Raw genomic sequence first — 21853 nt, forward strand, 5'->3', positions numbered from 1 at the left:
CATGCAAATTTATGTATTTTAAAAAGCTTAAAGTAACACTGACCACTCACTGCTCCATAGGGATTTTCCAAACGTCAGGGTGAGGGTAGGAAATTGTAATGCTTACCCTGGGGCAAATGTTGCCAGTATTCTCTTCAGGAACAGCTCCTCTGCTCTGTGTTGCTTGTGCTTAAGGTAAAACTCCCCTTATTGTTGTAGGAGCCGAGGGGGGCATCAGAGCTCACTGTCCAATCCGGCCCTTACTGCCAAACAGGTACTTTGTTTTTGGTGTTTGTGTGTGTGTGTGTGTGAGCATTCTAGGGAAAAATAAATACAGGAGTGGCAGTGATTTCCCGCGCTTCTGCTCTCCTTCCCTGGTCCCCAAGCAGGGCGTTCTCCTGCCCTGGGGGAGGGCTGTCTCCCGGGTGGGGCCGCCTGGCTGGGAGCCGTCGGGAGTGCAGCGCCCATATCTGAGCAGTGAGGAATGTGTGGCCCGGTCGGCTGCCGGCAGCGTCAGGCTTCCTCCGGCCACCTCCGCCCCTCTGCATCGGGGGGCCTTCCTCCCTCACCTGCTGGCAGCCCCCGGGAGCAGCCGAGTAACCAGCATTGACTCAGTGGGTAATTATGACTTAGAGAACGTCTAACACAATTCGTCTCTCCAGTGGTGGTCGGAGTTTTCCTGTGACTCTCCCGTTGCGGCTTAGTGCCCAGTGCACCTTGGTGGCGGGGCCGTTGGCTCTCGGAGCACCTGCGGGTGCATCTGGAACGACGCGCTCTGGCAGTGGCCTCCGAGAGCGCAGCGTGTCCGCGGACGCGCTTTCCGACGGCGCCTGCCGATTGCGGCGGGAGGGCGCTGTTTACCCGCCGTGCGGCCCGGGCGGGCGGCCCCCTGCCACGCGGTGCTGCGTGACTCCGGTGAACGGAGGGAGGACGCGGGGAGCGTGGGACAGTGTGCCCGTCGCCGACGCGCGGCCGGGTCAATCCTCACCGCTCCGCCGGGCCGCTTCGGGCTGTTGGGCTCCTCCGGCGCCCGCGAGAGGCCCCCCGCTTCGGTTCAGGCTCTCGTGACGTCGGTGTTCACTTGGCTTTTGTCTTGAAACGCGTTGCGTTTTCCTGGGGCCGTGATCGCCTGCAAACACCCGGGCCCGGAAGCACAGACTTCGGGGCGACGTCTCCCCGGCCCCGGCCACCCCAAGATTCCAGTGCAGCGCGTCCGTGTGGGTGGTGCTTACGTCACTCCCCGCAGACGGGCCGCAAAAAGGCGTCTCAAGTTTTAGGCAAAGCGTTTCAGGGGAAAGCGAAAGGGATGGTGGGCCGGAGGCGGAGGGCGCGGGGGGCGGGAAGCACCCGAGGGGGGACCAGAGAGTGAAGAAGAGACGGCGCAGCAGACCCCGGAGCGCGGGGAAGACGAGGTGGGCGGCCCGGAGACGGAGGGTCGGCGGCGTCCGTTCTCCGCCCCTTCCCCGCGGGGCTGCCTCGGGATCCGGGGCTGCGGGGCTCCGGCCGAGCTTCCTTCCGCCGGGCCCAGGCCCCAGATCGGCACCGAGAGGCGGACCTTGCAGCACAGGAAATACAAATGTGAAACTAATGAAGCGAAGTCGACTTCACGTTACATTTGAAGCAGATCCACTCTAAACTCATGATTTTGTTTTCTCTTTAAAACCTGAATGTTACTTGGCTTTATCTACGGAAAAGGCAGTGAGACCCGGGGGGCGGGGGCCAGAAACTGGCTCCGGAAGCGCTGGCGGATCCGAGGAGGCCCCGGCAGTGGCTGGGAGCACCGGAGGCCGCGGGGTCGCGCCCACAGACCACAGGCCACCTACAGGGGCGCCCGCGGAGGGCGGGGCTTGAGGCGGGCGCTGAGCCGGACCCGCCAGGACCCCAGAACCCTTCATGACCACAGAACCCTTCATGACCACCATGACTTCAGGGCTTACTGGTGGCCTTTGCTGAGTGCAAGAGCGTCAACCCACTACTCTAAAAAATCATCAAGAGAAGGAATTAAGCGTTTGTGACACTTTCTGTATGGAATGCATTGTAGGGTGAATGAATAGTTGGTGAAGGCAATGTTTCATTATAAAAGATTGTGGCTAATAAATTCAGAGCAAGTGATAAAATCAGAAAATCACCTTTTGAAACCCTGATGCCTCTAGGTAGTGGTCCTCAGGGGGTGCTAGGCCTTTAGGGTTGACAGGCTCTTGCTTATAGAAGGTTCAGGAAGCTCTCTGGATCCCTAAGCTCACATAATTTTCACTGAACGCAAGGCACTCAGACATTAGGACACAGAGATGGGTTGCAGCGGGTCAGGCACAGCCCCACCGATGACGACACGTTCCTCCAGAACTGAGCCTCATCTCATTAAGTCTCAGGGTTGTCATCTTACAGGAGAAAGAGCAGTCAGCTAGCTGAGAATGTGGGACGTTTCCCCGGGTAAAGATACGGTTTCCTTTACAAATCAGTAGCACCAGTAGCAGGATACTCGGGGACAGAGGACAGGAGAGGCTTCCAAAGGCAGCCACAGGCCCTCATTTTGACTGTGACTTGAGCAAGCCAACTGCCAGGACATTTGGGGGAAACCAGAGAAGTTAGGATATGTACCAGGTGATATTAACGTTACAAAGTGAGATTGATAATGGCATGGTGGTAATGTTAAAAAATGTCCTATCAGTTAAATGTGTGGACTGAAGTCAGGTGATACGTTGTCTGATATTTGATTTAAAATGTGCTGGAGAAATGGGAGGGGAGTGGTCAGGAGTGCATATAAGCAAGATGGCCAAAGATTACAAATGTGGAAGGAGGGCTCGTTTTTACTATTTCTTCCATTTCTGTGTGTTTAGAAGTCTCCACAGATTAAAAGTTAAAATGTGTTGGGCTCATGCGTCATCTTATGATGATGATGACAAAATGAGTCTGGGAGGCATAAGTGTAGTTGACGTTGGTCATTCTGAATTTCACACAGCATCCCAGACCGGCTGGGTCGCTGTGACCATGTAGGAGAAGCTCTCCTGGTGTGAGATCTTCACGCCTCTCCCACACAGGCCTGGCATCGTGCTTCACTGCAAGGCCTTTAGTAGCTCTTTTTAAAGTAGTTTCAGTTAATGGATTGAGCAGTTTGTATTTTACAAAGAAATCAAGACAATTGTTGGAGCTGGATTTAAAAATTCCTTTGACAGAGTCTCTGGAAAAGAACAGTCCCTTGTTAAGTATTTTTTCTTCTGTCACCCGATGCACTGTGTGTTGTCTTAAGCACCAGTATTACTGAGTCAAGTGAAGGGAGATAGGTAAATCCTGCTTGTTGGGGATTTGAGTTAAAAGGAGCCTTGTGACCATCGTGTTGAGTCCCTCCTTTTATAGGAGGTTCCGCATTGGCCACGGCCCGGGGCACACGGGCCCCTCCCAGGAAGTCTCAAGTTCCTGGCATCCGCCCCCAACCCCACAGGTGGGCTCTTTACCTGTAGCTGCCCTTCATCCCCATGGTCGCCTGTACACCTCCGTCCCCAGCCCCGTACAAATTCCTGTACATCTTCAGAGGCAGAAGTTTGAGCATTGTAAAAATATTTTACTCCTCAAGATAGGATAAAATTTCTTTTGACTGGGACATTTTGGATTTTGTTTAAAAAAATCAATAGAATCCAAGTTGCTTTTCATTTAATGGGCCTCTCTGTTAAAGGAATTCATATCGTTGAATCTGCTAAAAAAGCAAGCCTCAGCGCGGGGCGTCGCGACTCCTGGCGCCCACACTGTTTTTATTTCCAGAGGTCGAGAGAGTTTGAGTTCATATGAAATGTGGGATGCAGCATCTCTTTCAATTTGCTATCTAATTCAATGTTTAATAGTTTTGGAGTCCTCCTATAAATAAAATCAGTCACAGATGGAGAAATCTGGCTATGGCCCCAGCTCTCGGTGGCTGTCTTAAGGGTTGTTTATTTGCACTTTTCATTTAATTTACGTGTGTTTGTCTGACAATCACAGACTGAAGGCCGGACTGTCTGGTCATGCCTGGCTCTGCCGTACACGCATCCTGATCGAACCAGTTTCACAGCTACTGACCGGAGTTTCCTAATATAGTAACAAAGCCTGTGGCTCAAGTAATTCTTATGCAAATATATGCAGTTTGGGGCAAAAATATTTTTGTAGCGGTGTTGACAAAATCAGAGGATTTGGCAACTCTCTGAGCAGCAGGACTGAAGTCTCTGTTGAATGTCACCATGGTGGGTGGACCGAAGCACTCGGCCAACACGCACCAAGGTAGTGTCCCCACCTCCGCGGCTCACACGTTCGCGAGGGCCCTGGACTCCCTGGTTGTGGGCCGCCTGTCACATCCCACTGCCGCAGTTCATAGGGTAACCATCATCGTCTCTCACAGTGGGAGGTCTGCGGGCATGGGTTTTACCGTCTGGTTGTCTGTCTGCCTGTCTATGTGGGGATTTACCCAGAATCTAGGCCTACGTATTTTTTTTTTAATAGTATCCAAACATCTATGAATCTGTCACCTGGCATGGACCCTGGGACATCTCCGTGACCTCCACCTGCTGGCCTCCCCTCCAAGGGAATCGCTGTCTGTGATCTGGCCCCCAGGGTGTCCTGGGTGGCTCCCCTCCTGAAGGGGGAGGCATTGTAGGGTAAGAGCTTGAAGATTCCGATGAAGGAAATTACTTTAAAAGGTCAAGGGGAGCAAATCTTATATGTGAGGAGAAGGTGCCTGGTGTCAGGAGGGAAGAGGTCCTTGCACAGGCGGGGACACTGTGGGGCTGGGCTTGGAGCCCTGTGAGGTCTGGGGACCACACTGTGGGGTGACTCTCCACATAGTCACGGGCCTTTGGGGTCAGGCTTGTTCTTCTGGCTTTTTAGTCTCCTTTCGCGTGCCCCTGGAGCTTTTGGGTGAGACATTGTGAACCTGGGCACTGTTCACTTGTTTTTCTTTTTGGTGAAAAATACCATAAACCCCCATCAGGCAGCAGAGGAGTGAAAGCCCACTGCGGGGGGCCCCTGGCCTTGCGCCTCCTTGGGCTCCAGTGACTTGGTCCGCAGCTAACTTGCATTTTGGAACTATTACTAAGGCAGCGACGTGAAGGGCAGGGGGAGGGCGTGGGCTGGAGGCAGAGCCCTACTGGGGGAGGCGGGGCCCGTCACTAGAGGGGCGCCGAGCAGCAGGCCCCCGGAAGGGGCACCAGCTCAGAGACGCCGTGGGGAAGCGCAAGGCCCAGCCCACAGGAGAGCATACTGCCAAGGTTGATACGTGATGTCGCGTGACGCGCCTTACCCAGATGCCACCTGCGATCCAAGAACATGTCTCTTCTGACCATGAAGAGGCAGAGGTCGCCTTCTGGTGACATCATTCAACACCAGGGAGACCTTACAGTGTCAAAGCGACAGCATTCCCCCCACACACAGCTGCCCACGACCGGGCTTTCAGCAGTGAATGAAGGTCAAACGAGCTCCTCTAGAACAGGCGGCTGATGAGCCCTGTAGCTCGTGTCTGTAAAGTCTAAGCAGGCCGTTTACTGGATGTATGTATTTTTGCAGAGACACACACACGTCTCTCTCTAAGCCCAGCAGGATGAGAAGGCGCCACCCTGGCATTCTTCACCTGCTATTGTGGGGAAAGCAAACGTGGGCCGTTCCCACTGCTGTCGCGGCATGTTTTCTTGCCTCTTCCCATAGCGCTGTTTCTTCATGAATCGGCACTTTGTTTTAGAATTGGAACCCATTTATTTTTTTCTTTGCTTAGGTGAGACTCAGTTCATGGTGCATTTCTTGATGGAAATTGCCTTTGCTTCTGTCCGCATGGGGTATCATTGAAAACAATTGAGCAAGATCAAAAGTTGATATGTTTTAAAAACAAACCTTTTGGTTCCACCAGTTATACTTAAATTACAAGTGTCTCAGGTGAGGTTTCTTTAGCCTTATCACTCTTCACTTGACATGTCTGTGCCTCTAGAGTCAGGAACCCGGCTGGTTGAACCCCGGGTCTCCTGCAGACAAGGACTCTGGTGTATCCCGCTGTAGATGGGCTTTCTTCTCAGGATCAGGTTGGCTGACTTCTCTAAAGGGCCAGAGAGTAAATGCAGTCTTTGAGGGCCACGTGGCTCTGTGTTGTTGGGTAACACGCCACGGTAGACAAACTGTACACCAGGGCATGGCTGTATTCTATTCGAGTTTTGTTTACAAAAGCAGGTGGCAGACGGGATCAGATGGGGGCTGTGATTTGCCAGCCGCTGCCCTGTGCAGTTCTGCCAGGGTCTTACCACTGTGCTTGCTCTTTTCTGTTGGAAACGGACCTGGGGAAGCGTAATCTACCTGGCCACCCCTTGATTAATTAGACGTGTAATTTTGAAAGGTAAGTGCTTTCAAGATGAGATGTTCAGCAAAGTAACACAAATAGAAATTTGGCAGTAGGGTTTGATTAATAAAAGATGGAATTTATCTTGTCATTTTGACTAATTGCAAAGGTGTAAAGGCAATTCTGTGAGAATAGATGTTTTCTCAACAAGTGGGGCTGAAACAGCTGGACATCAATGTGCAGAGATGAAACACACCTTCCTCCATATATCACACCTTTTGCAAAAATTAACTGAAAAGGAATCTAGACCTAAAGCATTAAACCATGAACCTCTTAGAAGAAAACAAGAGGGAGTCTTAGAAATGCTGCCAAAAGCATGAACCATAGAAGGCTACCGAAAAATTGGAATTTCTCAAAACTAAAAACTTGTGTTCTGTACATGTTACTGTTAAGAAAATGAAAGGACAAACCACACACAGGTTTCACGTAGCCTACAATGGTCTCGTACCCAGAACGTACAGAGGACTCTGGAAAAGAAGAGAACAGGGGACCCGATGAGCAAGTGGGCAGAACACCTGAGCAGACATCTCACCTGGAAGGCGCCCACACTGCTAGGTCCTTGCAGAGCGCAGCTGCGCGTGTGAGATCCCACCACCCAATCAGGAGGCCCAGAACCCAGTCAGACTGGCCCGGCCATGCCCAGCACTGGCAGCCGGAAGGCTCCGTCGTGCTGCCGGGGGAGGTTGGGTGCCCACTTTGGAAGACTGTCCGGCAGCTTTTTGTGACTGAACACAACTCACAATGTGACCCAGCAGTCCCTCTGTTGGTATTTACCCAAGGGAGGTGAACACACATGTGTACACAAAATATGTAAGTGAATATTCCTAGCGGCTTTCCATGACTGCCAAAACCAGGAGGTGCCAAGCACCCTTCAGCAGTGCGCAGGCAAGCAAGGTGGGGTGTGCCCCTGCAGGCATCCTGCTCAGCAGGAAACGAGAGCAAAGCACATCATGGTGAGTCTCCGTGCTTCGTGCTCAGCAAAAGAAGCCAGATGCAAAAGGTTATGATCTGCATGAGTCCCTTTGTGAACATTCCTGGAAGGACTGACCCAGGGATGGGATGGGAAGCGGGAGTCAGATGGACCAGTGCCAGCTGGGCACAGGGGAGGGGCAAGGGTTTCCGCAAAGAAGCCAGCCCAGCGAGTCGGGCAGGGGGTGGCCGCTCTGCTGTATTCCGGTGGTGGCATTGCTACACACTTGTCATTACTGGGAGAACTGTAGCACCAAAAAGTGAATTTCACTCTATATCAGTTATTTTAAAAATACAATAAATTTTTCAGAGACGTTAAGACATATCAGTCAGTTGTGATGTATGGATCCTGAATCAATGAAGTAAACTATTAAACCACTTTTTTAGAAAGAAAGGTGAGTAGCTATGTTAGTATCAGTCAAAATGGATTTCAGCTAAGTAGTATTACTGGGAAAAAAAGGGTCATTTCCTGACAATAAGTGGATCATCAGAAAGAGGATGAAACAGTCCAAAATGTACTAACAGCTCCAAAATAAGTGAGACAAACAGATAGAATGCAAAAGAGAAATAAACAAATCATAACTTTAATCATAGAGATTTTAACACTCCTCTCAACTGTGAGAACAAGACTGCAGGAATCGGTAAGGACATACATTTTCAGCAGGTGCATTTGCTCTAACAAAGTAGCATGGTAATCAGTCTCTGTCTTACTCCACAGTGAGAAAAGGACCCTACAAGGGTCACTGCCTACACCTTCTGCACTGTCTAGTTAGAGCCCCTCGGCTGTTAGACGGGAAGCAGTGCCACTGACCCCTGACCGGGGGGCCCACCCCAGCTCCAGCTGTGTGCTGCCCCCTCTGTTTACTCCACTGACCCCTGATGGGGGCCCCACCCCAGCTCCAGTTGTGTGCTGCCCCCTCCGTATACCCCACTGACCCTGACCAGGGAGATCTGCCCCTGCTCCAGCTGTGCGCCACTCCATCCGTTTACCCCACTGTACTAACCAAACAGAACCTTCTGCGAGAGCCACGCAGTGGACCTGGGAGACCAAGTCCACGTGCGGCAGGTCATAGGTGGCTGACAGGTCTGTGACACTCTCCCTGCACCAGGGCTGAGGGACGTGCTGCACCTGTACCTGGTGGCCTCCATGTCCTCTCTGGTGGCATACGCCTCCAGCCCGCACCGCTGTGCAGTGTCCGGTTCCTGCAGCTCTTGCAGCTGGGGAGGAAGACCCCAGGAGGCCCCTCACCACCCCCCTGCATCCGCCTTGGGGTCCAGGATTCTCGGCCCACAGGTTGCCCACTGGGGCCCAGCGACCTCAGTGATCATGAACAGAAGGGCTACAGAGCCCAGCCTGGCTCAGATTTCTGTCCGTGAGAGCAAGAAACAGCCAGCGGGGCTGGGCACTGAGCCGACCCACAGAGACACACCACGACACAGCTTCTCAGACCTCGCGTGGCGTGCTCTGACCTACGTGGTCCTCCCCGCTCGGCTGAGCCTGCGTCCCAGGAGTGGACCCTCCAGCAGTTCCATGCGATGTTCTGCGAGTAGGGGACTGTCGGACTTTGCTGTGAATGACCTTTATCTGCGGTTCAGAATTCAGGCAGAGCTGTTTTCCTCTCAGCGCTTTGCCTCCCAGCTCCTAATGCTGCTGACTGAGACGTCGGCCCCCAGCCTCCCTGCAGGGAAGCCCCCATCTTTGGATGTTCCCACTGCTGCTCGGGTGAACGGAGGGGGACCCCGGGCAGGACCGGGAGGACCCCCAGGGCCCATCCAGGCATTGTTTTGGGGAACATCATGGTTAATTCAGAGTGAGGACTCCCTGGGACTCTTGTGGTCCATGGAGACGCCCCCCTGCCTGGAGGGGGGTCTAAACCATGGCATCTGGGCGGAACTGGAGAGGGAATGAAGGACTTGTGTGACTCACTGTATATGAGAAGGAAGGATTCAATAAATCTCCATGAGAATTTATTCTGGCTAATCCTGTTTGTGATTCAGGATTGTCTCACTTTATAAAAGAGCATATGGGTCTTAGGAAATCATAACATTTATTTTATAGCAGCTTCTTATGGAAATGATGAATGTCAAAATATTTTATTCCAATTCTGAAAGAAAATCTCAGCTGTTTTGGCACTTCTTTTTAAAAATAAATGTGTGTGAAGGGGAAAGGCCACTCCTTACTATTCAGGAGAAATACGAATGGGCCCAGGGTCAGAAGAAAGCCATTGTTTCCTCAGAGGGCTAGAAATGTTATTTTTTTAAAAAAGCAAACTAGAAGTAACAGCCATTGACCCAACATGCAATGACAATAATAAGGGATTTTTATTGTTTTAAGTTAATTTATGCATAGGATGCTGAGGGGCTCTTGGTGGCGTTTTTATGCTGTGACGTGCCTACCAATATATTTGCATTAATTTCTACATATGGTTGTTCAAGTTCAAGCATTTACTGTGTCCCTGTTATGGGCAAGACAGGTGTTGGTGAGGCTGGACAGTTCCTGCTATGGAGATGGCATGGGGGGCAGGGGGTGGCCGAGGCCCAGGAGCCTGGGACAGGGTGCGGAGGGGCTGCGAGGGGCCGGTGTGTGAACCAGGAGCTGACCAGGCAGAGAGGAAGAGAAAGGACAGATGAGCAATGGCACAGAGAAGAAGTGAGGATGAGAGGCTTCCGTGCGGCCGGGCACCCGCGGCCAAGGAGACCAGTGGCCTGGAGAGCACAGAGGGGCTGGCCCTGGGAGGGCGTCTGTTCCTCGCACCATGGTAGATACTCCTGGGAACGGCAGACGAGCCTAGTCCTCGCCTCCTCTCCCACGGGGTTTGGAATGCACGCAGTCTGTTTGCTTAAGGCACCAGCCAGATGCGTCTGTGACGTGCTGCTTCATGTCCTGATTGGTGGGGCCTCTTCCCAGCATGCATCCCCAGCTGTAAAAGGTACATAAGCTGTTCACTGACCCCAGGCTTTGGAGCCCTTCCCAAACTCCCAGGTCGTGGTCCTCAGTAAGACTCTGAATAAGACCTTCTTAATACAACAGTCATGTCAATTTCAGTTAACAGAATCATGACTTCTAAAAACTGACAGGAAAAGTACACATAGCAGAGAACTGGAGAAATATGAACACTGACTGATTTTTTGGATGATATTAAGGATTACTGTTGATTTTTAAAGTGTGATGGCTGTAAGATTGTGATGATTTTTGGAAGTGTCAGCTTCCTTTAGCGATACTGTACAGGTGAAGCGAGCAGGAGGTCACCCTCAGGAGGCCGAGCGGGGCGGATGGTGTGGACGGAGTCACTGGGGAAGCTGGGCAAGGCACGAACCGGACACATTCTCAGTTCTTGCTCTCAAATTTCAGCGATTTTTTTTTGGATGAAAAATTAAAAAATATTTAAGAGCTCAGCATCGTCTCACTTGCTCAAAATGCCCTCTCAACATGCATGATAAGCAACATTTAATAAGGAACGCTCCTGAAGTTAAAAATTAACCCTGCTTTCAGAGATGATGTGACTCGACTGGGTGTTATGACACATTTTGAAAATGAAAGAAGAGAAAAATTTGGTTCCAGCTAAACAAAAACCTGTGTTTCAGGAAACTAAGCTTAAAATCAAACCACATTTAATTCAGCCTAACTAAGCACCCGGATTTATGTCATACACTTGGTGTGCTGGCGTCAACTCTGCTTGTCAGTTGTGCTCTGGTTTTGTCTGTGGTGCAGTGAGGTCACTGTCTGGAGTTACTTTCTCCTGCGTTTTCTTTGCAGGTGCTCGTAACATAGAGCTGTGCCCCCTGACTCCCCTTCCAGCCGGCATTCCAGTCCCATTCTGTGTAGGAATGTTCTGCTGAGCTGGCCTGGGACGCAGGGAAACAGTATTTTCAAGGGTTTGAACATGAACGGTAAATATTATGTATCAAATGTTGCCCAGAGTAGGATTTTTCCATTGTCGTTGGACCCACTTAAGTGGCACTAACTCACTCACAGGATAATTACATGGTATCCTTTCTTTTCTCTTGCTTTTTGTTCCTGCTTTGCATTTGTAACTGTTTGTGCTTTTTATATTTTTTAACAGGAGAAGCAATTGTTCACTTCCCTTAACCTCTGTTAGCTTGAAAAATAATTAACCTTTTATTGTAAAATGTCTGAGGCTTGACTGTGTTGTGTTGGGGTTTACATGGGAAGTACCTGAGGAGGCTGGTCTGCTCCAGGTTGCTGTGCTTAGATGCTGAAGTCAATCTCTTTTTCTTCTCATGATGCATCATCCCCACTTCGCCTCTCAGCATTCACGGTCCAGCAGACTTGCAGAGGATGGCACGTGGAGATGTATGCCCCTGCTTACATCTCTCTCAGATGGGTGAGTTAAAATATTTTTAAAGTTCATTATCTTAGTTACATGTAAATGTAAGTCTATTGCATTTGTGCAACAGTATGAGAAAATAGCATCGGAGACTGAGCACTTCATCTGCCTGTGGAGCAAACCCGTACCCAGTGCGTGTTCAGGGCCTGAACAGGGAGCAGTCCGCCTGCTGGGGAGAGGAGCGGGCACGGCTTGAGGAACAGCGGCTGCGTGAGCACGTGCACCTCGGGGTCCAAAGGGCGTCTGAGTCACGTGTGTGGGCCTAAGACGGGCAGCAGCTGCTGTCCTTCCGGGATTCTTCTCCTGTGGGAGAATTTTCCATCTGTGAGAATGTCAACACGCAGGGAGGCGCCAGGGCCCGTGGGAATGAGCCTCCGTGTGACCCCAGAGGCGACGGGTCAGAGCAGGGGCGCCAAGGCCCTTTCCTCGCGGCGGACCGAGCCGGGTCTGTCTGCCTGGCGGACACCCGGTGAGCCGCCGTCCTGTGCGGGGGTGTCCACACCGCGGTCCGGCACAGGAGGCTGCGATGCGCCCCGAGCAAGACGCGTCTGTGTTCGCGGAGGCCCCTGCACAGCCCCCACTGCTGCCGCTGCTGCCCCCCGAATTTCAGAGGGACCCCACTTGGGTCGGAGCCCTGTGTAGCTGTGAGGGGTGCAGGGACCAGGGAGGGGGAGATAGGTGTTGGGGACATGCATGCTGGGTGTGAATGTGAATGTGATCCAGTCCGAGACAGTGACGGGGCTTCTGCTCCTACCCTTCCCCCAGAGCTCTGGGAGTTGGTGTCCATCTGAAAAAGTTCCTCCACTGAAAACCGAGAGGCTCCTTCTTGGTTGTTTTCAAGTAGCCATCTTTAAGGACGCAAACTCCAGAAGTAAAGCAACTATCATGGTTGAAGGATTCTTGCCAGCTGTTGAAGGATTCTTGCCAGCTGTGAAGATGAAACAGATAGCATTATTCTAAGTCCTAAGCGGCTGCTGTCCTCCCTGCATCCTGGCATGATCTGAAAGCCCCTTAAGAGCTCACGCATCTGCTACAGTCAGAGGTCTCCCCCCGCCCCCACCCAGGAAGTGCACGTGCATCTGCTCAGGGAAGGTGTAAGAGAGACAGAAGGCTGTGCAGTGTTTTCATAAATAACTGAGACGTTTCAATTCTGGAAGGAAAAAACAGGGCAATAGCTCACTGCCCTCTGACCACTTTCTGACCTAACACACGGTTTGCGTTGTCTTTTGACTGAATGGGCCAGTTAAGCTTGGACTGCGTGTGTCCTGGTCTCTAAGCTTTTAGGTCACTTGAAGGTCCCAGTCAATCACAGCGCTCTCCAAAGTCCTTTTATCAAAATAACAGCATTTGCTTGACTTGGCCAGAGGTTCACCAGGTTAAAGAATCAATCTGATTAAGCCGATCAATTAGATTGAAATCTCCAAGGAAGGGCCACGCCTGGACGGACGCTTTACTGTCCCCAGGGGGCGCTAATAGGAGTCCAGACTGAGCATTGGGCCAGTGGGCCGGACACACGTGCACCTTCAGGGCCAAGAATATACGTTCACATGGTGAGTTTATTTCAAATAGTCTTTGAAATGTCTCCAATCTTCCATTGACCAAACACAGCTGGAAGAACATACAGGGCCTGTTGGTGCCTAGGTGCCCTGTGAAATAAACTGCAGTGAATGAGCCTGACGCTATGGGATTACAGGGGGTGGCCCAGCTGCCCCAGAGAGGGTGCTGGCTGGTTCTACATGTGAAAACCCCAAGTTCCTTGGGTAGCAACAGTATATGAATTACATTCCTAACTAACGATTGTCAGCAATGCCAACCATCACACATAATGGGAGAAAGCATTTTAAAACACCAAAAGAAAATACACAAACTAGTATATCATCTCACCCAGCACTGTAAGCCCGGTTCTGTGGGGATGGGCTCCCACGGGCTGCCCCACACATTGGAAGCTGGGCTGGGAATTTCAGAGGGACCCCACTTGGGTCGGAGCCCTGTGTAGCTGTGAGGGGTGCAGGGACCAGGGAGGGGGAGATAGGTGTTGGGGACATGCATGCTGGGTGTGAATGTGAATGTGATCCAGTCCGATATTGTATAACCACATAGCAGGAGGGGTGGCGCATGAAAAGACAGGTGTGGTTGTGTGAAGGACTGATTCATAAGTGACAGATGAACGCGGGCAGAGGGAGACGCATTCAAGCTCATCACCCAAGGGAGATTTTCTAAGAACCCAGGTGTGGCAGGAGACCCAGTGTGTGCTTTCTGTGCTGGGTGAGACCTGTGTTGAATTCCAGGGACAAAGTTGGCATCATGGCTTACAGACAGACAGGCAGTGGGAAGAGCCACACTGAGCTGGGTGTGCCTTCTGAGGACGCACCTGTCCTGCGGGGTGAATCCCACGGTGACTCAGGAGCATCCCCAGCACCACTGAAGAGCTCTTCAGGGACCTGCTGGTGGCAGTGAGCGCAGAGCTGCGGTGCTGTGCTGGCAGTGACAGATGGGGGCCGCGCCCACCCCTCGCGAGGGCCACACCCACCACCCCCTCTCAAAGGGCATGCTCACCCCTCTAACAGATTTATCACATGGAAACCCACTGTTTAAACGCTCCAGGTGTTACGACCACAAATGCTAGAAAATCCTATGGCACACTTGCCTTGAAATTCTATCCTTACGATAAAACTTGAAAGAGATCCGTAGTTAATTCTCCAGCAAGAGAAGGAAGGCAGAGGATGGAGCTTTTCTAGAATGCTCTAGGATGTGCAGGCGACCGAGGGAGAGCCCCACTTTGTCTGCCTGCTTCCTGCCGCAGAGAGGGTGGGTGCAGCTGGGACTCTGCGTGCTGCTGGCGACTCTCCTGTCCACTGACTCCTCCCTGGAGAGACCCACCGCCGCTGTCCCGAATCTGCCAACACGGTTACTTCTTGGAGAAAAGTACTGTCAGGTTGTCCTCAGCAGCTGGAGTCAGCAGGGGATCCTGGAATAAAGCTGCAATCCTGATGTTTCTTCCCATTCGCTCGGTCAGTGTCCCTCCTGTTCTTCGAGGAATCACTTAGCAAGATGCTCATTTTCATTGTTTGCTCACTGCTTGGTGAGAGCCATAGGCTTGCTCTGTGGCCACATGCCGTGTACTCCCAATGAAACTTTCAGCTGCTCCAGAGGAGGTGCCTTCCAGCAGTGTATTGGCGGGGCAGCTGGCTGCCCTTCTGTGCTCCTGACCCCCCCGATAGTCAGGTTTCATCTCTGTTTTCTTGCCTAGTGATTTCATGCCTTAGAATCAGAGCCAAAGACATAACTCCCACAATGCTGCCGGACACTGAGCAGCAGCCACGTCGGAATGTGGCAGAACTGAGGTAGCTTGTGGCTTTCCTGGGCGGTGTTTGGAAAGAGGGATCCTGGAGATCCATGCGTTGGCGAGAGGATCTGGCCACATTTGCTGTGTAGAAGGGGCCCCTGGGGAGAAGCTGGCAGTCTGGGCTCGTTTGCTTATTCAGCATTTGCAAAGTGCCTGCTCTGCATGGCATCTGTACTGGGAACTTCCACGGCTGCCCAAGTCCATGGAGAGAAGCAGCAGGGGTGCAAGTCACTGAATCATCAGCCAGTGAGTGTCCTTCCTGCTCAGTCAACTCTCAAGGCCCAGACACGGAGGAGAGGCTGTAGCATGACCAGAACTCAAGTCACACATGGGGTGAGAATGGTGGGCGGGGGGTTCAGAGCATCCTCCCCCAAGTTTTGCACAACCACTGTCTTCTTATCTTCAGTGGCAACTCCAGAGCCCAGGAAAGCCTGGATCGATGGAGCAGATGTGCCTTGATTGACTCTCAAGAGTTTTGCTTCATCGTGTTCCCAGTGTGAGCTGTGCACTGGCTTCAAAGTCTCTTTCAGACTTAAGCTGGATTTATAGATAGAAATATTCATGTAGCTCAGACAAGGTGCTGGTCACTGAATATGTCATGTTTCTCTGGTTTGAAGCTCTTCCACTGAGGACAGAAGACAGGCCTGGAGACCATGTGACTCAGGGATGAACTGCAGCTGGTTGACAATTCTACAGAAGGTGATCAGTTGGGAAAATGTCTGGGTGGTCAAAACCATGTATTCCAGAAACAGAATAATAAATCGTGGTATCTCGTAATGGACAAGTGTTTAAATCACCTCATTTCCAAAGTAGGGTTTTAATGTTTTGAGCCTTGGGCATGAAATCATAATGTACAGTGTTGCAGGTGTCCTGCAGAGCACAATGGCCCAGAGACTTGGAACCCTCAGTATGCAATTGTGAGTCTCTGGTTTTCTGATCAAGCGGCCATAGGCAAGCCTCACCTCGCTAAGCATCACATCCATCACAGCAATAGTCTGAGCATAGGACACGGCTCACCTCTTTGTTTCCTAATCACAAGTTGACGAGACCTGGAGAGGAACAAGGTCGGCCATGTTCATGTGTGAGTTTGCATGTGCTTCAGCTCATCAGCTGCACATACAAAACCGTGACACCCTCAGGCATTGGTATCGGGATGTTCATATGAACTGTTGACCCTGAAAAGGCATTCTGCTGCCTTTCACAGGCATAAAATAAGATGCCAGCTGGGGACTCTTCCTGCCTTACATCCTCTCCTGTCTCCCTCTGGCCCCAGTTGCTGACACCACATCCTTCTAGACTGACCTCTGTTATCATTCTTATCAACAAAATTTACAAGGCTTTTCTACATGCTGGGCACTGCAGACAGCACAAGGGATAAAAAGTGCACAGGATGACTTTGAACCCTCAGAAAGTCTAAAGTGGAACAGACAGACAATTAAACCCTGCTCAGCACAGGGCAGATCCCTTGTCAACTCCTGAAGCCAGAGTCCCTTGGCATCCAGCATCTGCTTGAATCTGCACAGTGTGGGAGCTAAGTCCCTACCACCCCAGGATTGGGGGAGCCACAGAGCACTGGATGGAGTGACAATATGTTCTGAGAACTCCCCAAAGCAAAAAAGGAGATTTTAAGGCAGGCCACCAAAGAGCAGATCTTACCGCTGCAGTGCTGTCTGAGTTCCCCAGGCGACAGGAACTTACAAGCCCAAATCAGAGCTCTCAGCAGCCCCTCCCTACTTGTCTGACATAAAACAGAAACAGAGTGAAGATTTGTGCTTATGCCTAGAAAATATAATGAAATAGCAAAGTAATAAACACGCTTACTGCTGGAAGAGCACAGAGACAAAATGCAGTAAGTTGAGTAACAAGAGGTCTTTAAGGCAAAGTACACACTCGAAGAAAGGGAATGCGGGCAGCCTCATAGAGGGGTGTGCTTAAGGGCTTAGGATTCTGCCTTTTAACGCTCCCAAGGATGGGCAAAGGGTGGTGGCCCCTGGGGGAGGGTTGAGGTAGGCTTGACAAGTGGTCTTATGATCTCTCTCTCCCGTGAGAGACGTTGTGTCACCACCCACAGTCAGTCCTCTAGATATCCTGTAAGATAAACTTAACACAAGGAATTTATTGATCCTGTTCCTCTCCAAGATAGTGCTTATCCTCCAGCACCAGGAACATACCAGTTGGGACTGCCTGCCCTGCCTTAAGGTAGATTGTTGGCTGATTAGTAAAGAATATGTTAGGAATCTAACTCCCTGGTTGTTAAAATAGAATCTTAGCCTTCAGATGGGGTCCCTCTGCTCTTACTGTACTGTTTATATCTTGGCATTCCCCACACAGGAAATTTAACCATGATGCTTGTCCCATGTCCCTGCCCACCTTAGTAGCATCTGATCAGTGTTATTATCTCCTGCTGATGAAAGTTCTGATTAGCTGTCACATCTCACGGAGATAGGGAAAATAAGTTTTATTTCATAAATTTGACTTGGTAGATAAAATATTTTACAATCTTGGAGTCCATGAGGGTATAATAAATAATGGAATGCTGTGTGTTGAAAAGTTCAGGAACCTCCATTTGATTATTTCAGAGTAAAGCCGTTAGAGATACAAGTCAACCAGGCCCCATAAGAGTAACAGTTTAATTTGTTGTTTTATTTTGCCTTAGATGTGCTTCGGCCTGCTTTCCTAAAACAGGTACACTTAGCTGATTAAAGAGGTTTTTGTTCCGAGAAGAGTATGCCCGGTGGCCTGAGGGCGGGGCCACATCGGCGTCTCCCACCTCCCACCGGCCAGGCCTGTCCGTGGCTGCCAGAGCTTGTGACTCGTCGGGAGCTGCCCGCGGCTCAGGGCGAAGCAGGCCTCCTCCGTGCGTGCCAGCTCTTCCAGACCGCAGCTGATAGTAACCGCGGCCCTGACCGCAAACCCGACCTGCGGCAGCCCTGGTGGCCTCTGGTGCTCAGCCAGTTGTGAGAGGAGAAAGTCAGCATGCCTGCAGGGGTCTAGACGTCACACAGATCCTGAGGGCGGGAGCAGGAACCACAGCTTCGGAGGACCTGGGACCCAAAGCCGAGAGACCACAGGGATCCCAGGCTGTTGAAATTGGCATGGGAGGGAGGAAAACACTTGGTTAAAGAAGATGGACACAGGAAGAAAGGCAGGACGTACTGGCACCTGGGAGTATGACGCTCTCATCATGACTGAGACCATAAGTGTGATTTCTGTTTAGAAAGACAGTTACGAGCCAGTATATAAAATGCTTGCAGTCACTTAAGGAAAGTAATGCACGTACTGCAAGGATCTGAATATCTTATCAGTCATTAAAGTCCAGGGCAGTGCCCACAGGAGCCCCTGCAGGATGCCACCCCAGCAGTCTGCCAAAGGGCCAGGGCCTGGGATTTGCGTTTCCACAAGCTCCTGGTGCCAGAGCCCCACTCAGAGAAGGGTTGGTGCACACCCCCACTTCATACTGCAGCCACCAAGTCCAGGTTTTTGCGGGCTGACACTGGAAAGGCCATTTCTCAATGGGGTCTCAGGGCAGTGTGCCCCCAACACTCCAGACCCATCTTGTCATTAGGCCACTTGAAACGTGGCCTCCAAGACAGTCCAGGCAAGGGAGGAGAGAGGCAGCCTGAACACCCAGCAGCCCAGAACACACGCACTGAAACCCCGGGGGAGCCAAGGTAGCCTCAGTGACCCTTCTCCCACATGTCACTCCCCAGCAGCAGATGGACCGTCCAACCAGCCAGTGCCCGAGAAGCGTGGCTGCCCCCGGCCCACAGGGAGGAAGAGGGGCACTTTCTGCAGAGCCTCCCGAGAGGGCCCCATGCTGCCTGGGGAACAGGCGCGCGCCCAGCTGCCACTTGTGGACTTGGTGGGCGGCGAGTGTGCGGGTGAGTGAGAGAGCATGAAGCCGTTCCCTTGGGGTACCTGGGGGTGCAGGGGTCCTGACAGAGCCGACAGGGAGCAGACCGCCCCAGGGAGTCCTCAGCCTGGCGTGCCTACAGATGATCTCCAGTCCCTTTACACCTCATTGGACTGCCATCCTACCATGCAGCTGTCCACGGAAACCCAAAAAATAGTGCTCTTTCAGCGGCTGTGCAGTGGTGACCTCGTTCCCAACTAGAGCTTCAATGCTGGTGGCTGTGCATATGGTTCTTTCCTTGGCATCGTGCAAATTTGGTGCAAATCCTACCTGTGTGGCTGGGTCCTTGTACCTTCTCAGGTGTGTCTGGAGTGACAGCCCTGAGGGAGACTTCATTTATCCACCGGAGCCTGGCGGCCCTCGCCGATGTCCTGGGTGCCCTGTCGGAGTGCAGGGGCCACACCCTGTACCGGAACAGCAAACTCACCCACCTACTCCAGGATGCTCTCAGTGACAGGGGCCTCTGCGGAGGGGAGCCTGTGTGTGCCTCACCGTGCATCCCCTGCCCTGTGCACGGTCACTGCCACGGGCAGCTTGCACCTCCTCCCGGGACTTGCTGGCTCTCTAGGTCACTTGTCCCTTACCTCTGGTATGTGCGTGACTGGCCCTTCTGGTTGGGTCCTGAGTCCTACACCATGGCTTCCATGCCCTCTCTGTCCTCCTACTGTGCACACAGTGGGTCTCCAGGTTGTGGGCCCTCTGCTGAGTTCTGGATGCATGCACGCTGTGCTGTGCCCTCAGGGCCGTGTGCACACTCACCTGTACCTTGTGTTGGCTGGGGCCCTTGGCAGCAGGTGGCAGAGACCCAGGCTGGGCCAGTTTAAGCATGGGGCAGCCTGGGGGACAGGGAGGAGTTGAACCATCAGGCTGTGGGTTTGGGGGTTTGAGGTGGCACTGTAATAGGTGGGAAGCTCCAGCTGGCAGGTGGGCTCCTGACGCTGAGCCTCCTGATCAGACTGTCGCCAGAGGCAGCTCTCCACCAACCCAGGTGTCTGCCGGGGGCTCTGCGGGGTCCTCCCAAATCTGCCAGTGGGTTCCGTGGCTTTCCTTCCTTGGACGACGCTGGTCACGGGAGGCTAGGGAGCTGCTTCCACAGGAAGCAACGGGGGAGAGGGAGTGAGCAGCAACACCAGGGGTGGGAAGGGGGCACACACGGGGCTCCGGCAGCTCGGCGCCCATGGGTAACTGAGGGGAAATGTTCTAGGGCTTCATCTTTCTCTCGTCGGGAGGTCTGTCTCCCTGCACTCTGCCTCTCCACAGGGTGCTGAAGGGGCAGCTCCCCGTGGCATTATGCAGGTCGTGCTCTGAGATACTCTGACTGGGTGTGCTCACCCCACTGGTGAGAGTGGTGGGCTGGCACGGGGCCTCTGTGGCCTGTCCCTGCACTGTGGGCATCTCCAGGGGCCCCTCACTCCCCCTCTGAGCCTGCGTCTCACTGCTGGGCCCACCCGCATGCCCAGGGCCTTAAGCCCTGGGAGGGGTGCAGCCCGGACAGAAAGCCCTAGGCTCCCCCTCCATCCCCATCCCTCCATCTCCCTGTGTGGGCAGGGGCCCTGGTGTGCTTGGCCTGGGGGCACCGTGCAAAGCCGGGCCCCCGCACCCAGAAGCAGCCTGTGCCGATTCTGGCTCCTGGTGCCCTGTGGCGGTCACTCCGTGCTGAGGGGCTGCAGCCAGGAGGCCAGGCTGGGTACCCTCTGGTGCCCTCCCATCCAGCCTGGGCCCACCGCATGTAGCCAGGCCAGTTTTCCTATCTGGTGGCCGCTGCTGCCTTCCTCAAAGGTGGTGACGCAAAGCTGCCCATGATTCTGCGTGTCCCCTAGCCCGACGTGCAGCAGAGATGCAGTGCCTGGAGGTGGGGGCCCAAGCCCAGCAGGTGGAGCAGGGCCAGGCTGGAGGGGGCCGTGCAGCCCCTGCAAGTCCAGGGGAGGGCGGCGCTGACGGGCACCCCTCCTACCAATGCTTCCCTGTGGGTGCCTGCGTGCATGCCCTCAAGATGAACTCACCTCATCTGGACTGAGTGAGCCCAGCTCCCCTCTGGGCACCCCGAGATGAGCTCCCACAGTGACCACAGCATGGGCTCTCTGAGGAGCCTCCTTGGGGCATGGGTGGGCTTGGGGTACCCGGGGTGAGCCGCAGGCAGGAAGGGGTGCATGCAGAGCAGCCTCAGTCCCTTGGCACAGGCCAGGCAATGTCCTGGACTCAGACACAGGTTTCCCCCCCGGGCTTGGTCTCTCATTGCGGCTGAGTCCCTGGACACAAGGCCCTGTTTTCTCATCTGCAAAACAGGCCGCTGTGGGGAGCCGGCTGCCCATAAGCCAGAGGGCAAACGCTTTATTTGTGAGGCCTGCTCCAAGGACCGTTTCCCAAGCCCATGTCCCGAGCTGCATTTGATGGGTGCCCCGTGGCACACCCATGGCTCTCAGACCCCTGGGTCTGTGGACGGGACTCAGGCGTCCTGGGGTCCTGGGGTCTTGGGTGAGGAAGCAATGCAGGAAGCATGCAAAAATCGGCCGGAAGCCCAGAGCCAGGTCTGCCTGTGTGAACGTTTATCCTCCTAGAGGGACTGGAGGTCCAGACAGGCACCTCCAAGGGGGGGGCCACGTCATCGCCTGGGGCTGCATACCTGAGGCTGGTCCTCACTGTGCCCTGTGCAGGGCCCCAGGCAGAGCTCTGCACCGTCATCCCACTGTCTCCAGCTCCGGAACCAGCCTGTGAGGGACAGATGGCGGTCATCCAAAGGATGCTAGGCCGTGGACCCCACGGGGCCAGCAGCAGGTGACAACGCAGCTCCATGTGCCCACAGCCTGGGCCTGAGCTGTTCTTCAGGGTAGAGCAGAGGGCAACCAGCCGGGGCGGGGAAGGCCCACTGCCCGCCGAAGCATCTGCCTTTTTCCCACAAGCATGGCCTTTGCCATGTTCTCTGCCCTCCTCGCAGCCATCACCTTCCTGCGGGT

The 21853-nt window shown here is 53.1% G+C and overlaps 1 long non-coding RNA gene across 2 annotated transcripts; it reads left to right on the plus strand.

The window, feature by feature from the left end:
• Positions 1–456: 456 nt before the first annotated feature.
• LOC108386888 (uncharacterized) lies at positions 457–19990 on the plus strand. 2 transcript variants are annotated; one of them, XR_005062019.2, is made up of 4 exons: positions 457–597; positions 11564–11637; positions 15604–15685; positions 17643–19990. It is a non-coding gene; the product is annotated as an uncharacterized lncRNA (long non-coding RNA). The 2 variants fall into 2 exon arrangements; XR_012124349.1 differs by lacking the exon at positions 17643–19990 and having other exon boundaries at positions 15604–15763.
• Positions 19991–21853: the final 1863 nt, after the last annotated feature.

Source organism: Manis javanica, chromosome 13 (assembly GCF_040802235.1).
Source record: "Manis javanica isolate MJ-LG chromosome 13, MJ_LKY, whole genome shotgun sequence".
Taxonomy (NCBI): domain Eukaryota; kingdom Metazoa; phylum Chordata; class Mammalia; order Pholidota; family Manidae; genus Manis; species Manis javanica.